A 7,386-nucleotide genomic window follows, 5' to 3' on the forward strand; every position below is an offset into this window, starting at 1 on the left:
GAGACATTCCTCTAAAGTGTACAACCGGTAATTGTAACTGGTCAACATGGCACGTCAGCGATTTGACCATCGACTTTAGGAGCAGAAAAACACCGAAAAAGTGACATTACTACCACGTTAACAGTAGTCAATTTTCATCGATAACCAAAATAACATGTGACTATCACCTAAATGTCGGGTAAATTACATACATGGTGTACAACCTTTACCCAAAATCACACTTTGGTGTACAACCAAAATTTTGTCACACTAAACTGTACAACCTTTTAGTGACCTCCCACTAAAGTGTACAGCCGGTAATTGTGACCGGTCAACGCTGGTCAAACCGCCATGTCATCAATTTTCATTAACATAATGGACCTATGACATGTGAAATTAGTAAGTTACCTTTTTATAAATTCAATCCAAAAGCCATCAAATATTGATAATTACTTTTACACCCTTATTCTTCTCTCTCTTCAAACGGAACCCAGATTTCTTAAATCCTCCAAAATCAAGATTTTTTCAAACTAAGTTTTTAAAAATTGAATGATCAATTCTTCAGCAAAACAAATTGAAAGATCAAATTATAAGGTAACTCAATATAAATATATACACAGTATTGGATGAATAAAAAAATTTCTTCAGCAAAAAAAAAAATTGAAAAATCAAATTATAAAGTAACTCAATATAAATATATACAGTATTGGATGAATAAAAAAATCTCCAACTCTTATTTACAGATAAAATTATGTTTTCCCAAATCAACATGAATGATTGCGTCCATCAAGCTCCAGCGCAAACCTTGGTGCTAACTTCTTTTTCTGCTGTTGCGGTGGCTGTACGGCGGAGGTCGAACCTTGGTGCTAACTTTTTCTTCTGCTGCTGCGGTGGTTGTACGGCGGAGGATGGGAAGTTCCCTCCGGCTTCTTCTTCACTGATACGGTTGCTGTAGAAACAACATAGCAGTTAGATTTACGGCTCAATAACTCAGCAGAAAGAGGAGGTGGAGGCGGAAGCAGAACTGGCGGAGGCGGAACAGAGATATGGGAGAGAGCCTTCAAAAATTATAAAGATAATGTGGCCGGTAGTGGTGGAGGCAGAAGAGTATGTAAATTCTTGATTCAGCAAAGTAGAAAAGAAGAAGAAGGAGGCGGCCAGTGGAAGAGGCGGAAGATTGAGATAGAGAGGAGAGAGAAAAGAATTAATATAAAAAATAAAAGTAAATATAATTAAGGATAAATTAGTCATTTAACATTAGGTGGGATCCACTTTTATTTGTTAGGAGGTTAAAAGTGATGAGGTGGCATGTTGATCAAACGTTGACCGTTCAAAATTACCTGATGTACACTTTAGTGGGAGGTCACTAAAAGGTTGTACAGTTTAGTGTGATAAAATTTTGGTTATACATCAAAATGTGATTATTGATAAAGGTTGTACACCATTTATGTAATTTACCCTCTAAATGCCACACGATTTAACTAACCGAAACGACATGTGTCAATATAACAAAATCTAAACAATCTCATCACTATCAGAACAAAAAGAAAAACACATAAAAAAACCCTAAAAAAATAAAACTTCCCATGTTGTACATAAAAACACCACGCAAAACATCACAATCCCCAAAACATCACGAACCCACTTAGGCTAATTCTTTTCTTAAATTTTTCTCGTTTTTATCAACCTCTAGGAAACTCCCTCGAGCCTACTAACCGACTTTTTTGTTAATACCCTTTTAATAATTAACCTTTTTTTCTCTTGTTTAAATACCAACAAAATCAAATCGCACATGAACTACCCAAAATAAGCCAAAGCCTTGATAAGTAAGCACCATAAGCTGTCGAAATCGTTTTTGTGCCGCTCTCAAAACAAAAAGATAAAGATAAAGAGCAAAAGGCATTCTCAAGCTCCACCCGAGCAATTTCGAGTTATATTTTACGAACTTACTAAGGCCAAAATAAAAACGCGGTGCGATCATCAAAATGGTATTTAAACTCGAGTTTCCAAAAATTAACCACTAAAAAGCCACCCACATTACAACCCCCTCCGGGTTCATTTTTAATATTGTCTAGACCATAACATAGGAGGAAAAACCCGGATGAAAATGCAAACTCAAAGTGACTTCGAGTAAGTGCAAAGAAGAGTGCAAAAACACCGACCCACCAAAATTTGAGCGTAAGAGTGAAATCCTTTGGTGAGGTACTTTCGGGTTCTCAAAAGATAATCGACCCCCGTTAATATTGCCTATTAAATTTGATCATGGAGGTTTCAAACAAGTTTTGGTCACTCATTTGTTTGCGTAGGTACTTGCCGAAAACTTTGTGTAGATACCCATTTTTGTCCGGACCAATTTTTAAGTTTTTAATAAATTTCACTCAAAATTTGAACAATTCATGAATTATCCAGAATATATGGTATAATCTCGAAAATAATTTATTGTGGAAAAGTTGTGCTATTAAGGCTAATTTGTCATATTTCGGTATAAATCGATAAAAATATCGAATTATATTCAAAATGCGACTTAATAGAATTAAAGTATAATTTTAACCTTTTATGAATTTTATTCGAGATATGTTCCTTGTATTTTGAATAAAATTGAATTTGCTTGAATCCGAGTTATAATTTATTAAGGTTTAGATGTCAATCAATCGAATTAACATTTCAATGCTTATTTATTTGTCGTAAACTATATCTAGAAATGTCTATAGTCTGAATTGCGGATTATGATGTAGTATCGTATATTAAAGTTAAAGTTAACATTGACTTTGGTTACGATTTATATTATAATTAAACGTTTAGAATATAGTTGATTTCTAAATAACGAATTATGACAAATGGATTCAGAAATTGAGAAGTTAATAAATTAACGACAATTGAACGCTTAAAAATGGAATTTTTAGTAACAAATAAATATTGCATTATTAATATGAATATTTCTCTTATTATTTTTGTTTTTTACAGTAATTTTGACGAATCTAAAGACCAGCTCGCCAATGTCTGAGATACCCAGAAATTCCCGCTATCCCCAAAAAGCAAGAATATTCTAAAAAATGATCAAATCACGTTCAAATGACTGAATTATCTCGTTGTGGTACAACAAGTCCAACAAATCAGAAGTTCGGAGAACTATTCATACGAGTCCAACAAAATCCAAAGCACGGATAATTTTCAATTCAAGTCCGATTCCAAAGCACGGGTAATTGTCAGTTCAAGTCCGATATATTCTTGAAGCACGAATAACTATCAGTTCAAGAGCTCGGAATTTTGTCCGTACGAGTCCAACAGAGTCCGCTCGGGTCAAAAACAATTCAAATTCATTCCGGGTCCGCGTCAAATTCAGGCCAGAATTCATTCCAACGGTGTCAGTCTGCAAAAATCACAAATACAAGGACCAATTGGCATTTTTACCAAAAAAAATCAATAATTCAACAGAGATGATCTCATCCAGCAGGCATCCAGAAATTTCAAAATACAGAGAAAATGGGCAAGCAGGTTGACGAAACAACCCTCAAGGGTACAGAAGGAAATAAAGAAAAATGATGAGCAATAATTCACAGGCAAATTTCTTACTATAAATAGAGAGAGTCTATCACTGTAAAAGGGGGGATTTCTTTAAAGAGCTTCATCACTGTAATAGGAGGAAGAGCAACTTTTAGTAAAAAAAAAACACAGAGCAACACTGTAATAGGGACATCATTGTAACAAGGAGAGTGTGAGCTCGAGGGAAAGCAGGAAGAAGTTCTTCCTCAAACATTGTAACAGCCAAATAATCAATCAAAGAAAGGGTAATCTATTTGCGAAATTCATTCATACATACAGATATACACGTATATACATATATATTGCCATATCATTATCATTCTTTCTTTTACTTTTCTCATTTTGCCAATAAGGAACTAACCAGACAGTAACCGAGACTCGTATTCACCCCCGAATACGTTAAACGGAACCGAAGCACCCTCCAGGGCCAACCACGGCTCTGGTTGCGTCTTCGGAACCGTTTGAATGGCACGGAAGGCTATCTCCCCTATAAGACTCAAGTTTAGATCAATAGGAAACAGAAATTAGAACCGGATTGGAAAACAGTAGAACCAAAAACACAGCAAAGCCATCCAACACGCCATTCTAAAATCACAACCAAGCAGCAAGCCAATACGGCAAACGAAACCATAGCCGTCCTAAATCAGAACAAACAGGAATAGCCAAACATTCATATAGCATTTGAACTTTAGAAACTCAACCCAGCAAGGATTTAATCAAAAAAAAAGTACCAAACATGGTCGTGAGAGTTCTCTGAACTCATGGCAAAAGAGAAAGAGCCAAAACAGAGAAGGAGTAGAGAGAACACCATAGACCACGAACTTACCTTGCATGTCGAGTTAGGAACGGACCGGACCTTTTCAGGACACTAAACTTCTTCATCGGAGGCGGAGATCACCGCCGCCGACGCCGGAATTAGCTCGACAGAGCTTCCTATAAGCCCTTAATCAAATGAGAACGATAGACCCAGGTAAAGCAAAGTGAATGAGAGTGAAATCGGCGAAAGAAGAGCGGAATCCATGGGAGCCGGAGAAAGAGAGTCAATCGCCATAGAAGAAGTGAGAGGAGGGTGATGTTGGCGTGAAGAACAGGAAGGAGGAGAGTTAGGGATTCTTGTTTGTGAAATGGGGATGGGTTAGAATAGGTTAAGGCATGGGCTTTTACGGGCCAAAATTGCAATGAGAGTACAAGCCCAATATGATTTAGTTAATATCCATTAGCTTAGTTACACGGTTTCGTGTGTCGTTGACTCGTGATAGCTAAACACGTGGTTCGAATATTATCCTTTCAATAAGCGTCGTAAATACATTAAGCTAAATAATAATAATAATAATAATAATAAATAGGATTATCTCCTCCTAGGATAAGACACGGGATTACGCGGGATGAGATTAATTCATTAAGCATATACTTAGTTCGTCCTTATTGTTGTTAATGAGTAATCGAATTTTTGGGGACGATTTAGCCTAGTGAAAATCATTTATTTATCCATTTTGTTCCATTACAAATTAATTATATCCTCATTTGTTTAATTTTCCCGATTCGCGAAATAAATAGGTCTCGTGTGTATGTGATACACACGACCTTGATAAAAATAATAAAAACAAAGTTAACTCGAAAAAGGCTAAATAACGCGATGCGCGATCCTTTCAAATCGGTTTAAGTCAATAGAAAAAGTAATATCGTATAAATTCAACGATACGTGTGAAGATATTCTTCATTAGAGATTTTGTGTTGGCTTTCGAGTAAATGCGTGCATCATATATTGTATTCGAAGAAATAGCACGACGAATTTCGAGATGTCCCCTCGAGTCGACGTGGTTAATCAGGTTAATTCGGATCAATATGGAAACGTCATCTGAATCAATAATTAAAGTAATTCGAACTAATGTGAAAACGTTATTCGAATGTGCAACCAAGATTAATTCTAGTCGATGTGAAAACGTCGCTAGAGTTCGAGCTGTTCCCTTTAGATCTTCTATTCTATTTTATCGTATATGTGATATACGTAAAATCATATCGAACTCTAATTTAATAAAAAGAGATTACGTGTGCGCCGCACGCGTAATTTAAAACGAAAATAAATCAATTCGAGATGTTATCCCGAATAAAAAATATATTAAACCAAACTGACTCGGATTGGTATGAAAATGTCATCCGAATTTATCTCTGAATTAATTCAAACTGATGTGAAAACGTCATTTGAACTTATAAATTAGATTAATTCAAATTGATGTGAAAACGTCATTTGAATATTAAAATTAACTCGAATTGATGTGAAAACGTCGTTCGAATTTATAACCATATCAATTCGGATTAATGTGCAAACGTCATCCGAATTCATAACTAAGTTAATTCGGGTCGATGTGAAAACGTCATTCGAATTTAATAACCAAACTAATTCTAATCGATGTGAAAACGTCATTAGAATTCAATACTAAACCCAATAACCTCAAAATCCACGAGTGCTCGGTTTATACCATTCAAAACAAAACAAATAGCAAACACAAATAGCAAACACATGATATCACAATAGTACCGATACGTCGGGCGGGGTAGGGTGAGATTACATCTCTTCCCTACACGTAACCGGAAAAACGAACCTTAAACCTCTGCGAAGACCATCTTTATCCAAACCAAAACATACAGAGTCAATCCCAACAGATAGGGCGACCAATCACGCCCGCATACACATATTTCCAAGTGATGATTGGTGGCGACTCGAAACCTTAAACGCGAGAAAGGCAGATCGAGCCGGCCACGCACCCCGACCTGCGTGAAAAACCGGAAGCCAGGGTGCGACACTTTGCATAAAACTTTAGCTTCGGAATCACGCACTTGGTAAAACCAACCGACAGTTTGTTTCTTAATGATCTCAATCCCTTGTCTTTCGATTTCTTTTACTTGAGGACAAGTAAAACTTTAAAGTCCGAGGAGGTTTGATAGGGGCATTTCGTCCTTATCTTTTAGCGTGATTTACGGTTTAATTTTAGAAGAAATAAATAAGTTTAATTGCAAAAATAGAGTGTTTTAATAAAATAACGAAATAAAAATAAATTCCGTACTTCCGGTTAATTTTCCTTATTTTTGACTGATTTAGAAATAAAAACGTCAAGCTAACTCGACTCTCGAGAATTGTATTTCAGGTACGAGCAAGGAGCGAAAAATCCACCGACATACACGGGGGTATCTCCCTTCACGCGGGGCATGGAACACTTGGTCAGAAATAATTGTTCAATCCACAGGCACCACGTGGGATCTAGTCACCGATACGCGGGACGTATCAACCACCACGCGAGGCGTGTGACACATGTCAGAAATGATAAGCCTAATCCTGAAAGTCAGACTGCATGGTCTCCCAGAGTCAACTGCTCCTACGTGGGGCGTACCACTTTACACGCGGGGCGTGTAAGGAAGTTCTTCAGTCCAAAAAGCTCAGAGACTTATTTACGCGAGGCGTGCTTCAGCTACACGTGACGTAAAAGACCTAATTCAAGCAATAAAATCTCAGAAACTCAACCACGCGAGGCGCACCTCAGTCTACGCGAGGCATGGTTGAGACAACAAGATCTAGATTTGGTCCACATGTAGGAGATTTCTAACGGAATGGGCAAATACGCGGGGCGTCCCTCACCATATGCGAGGCGTGTCATGGGAAATCTGCAGAAAATCATGTTCCTCCATGCTTGTATCTTATGAAATTACAGTTCTACCCTAGCTTGATGTGTATAAATAGGAGTGACTAGCACTCATTTGGAGACGAAGCTTTTGATATACAATTGTTACTATAGTTTAAGTTCTTGTTATATAGTTTGAGATTTTATTTTATTTAGCAAAAACTCTCCCACCTTGAGAGCTTGTTCG

This window comes from Euphorbia lathyris, chromosome 3 (assembly GCF_963576675.1).
Source record: "Euphorbia lathyris chromosome 3, ddEupLath1.1, whole genome shotgun sequence".
Classification (NCBI taxonomy): domain Eukaryota; kingdom Viridiplantae; phylum Streptophyta; class Magnoliopsida; order Malpighiales; family Euphorbiaceae; genus Euphorbia; species Euphorbia lathyris.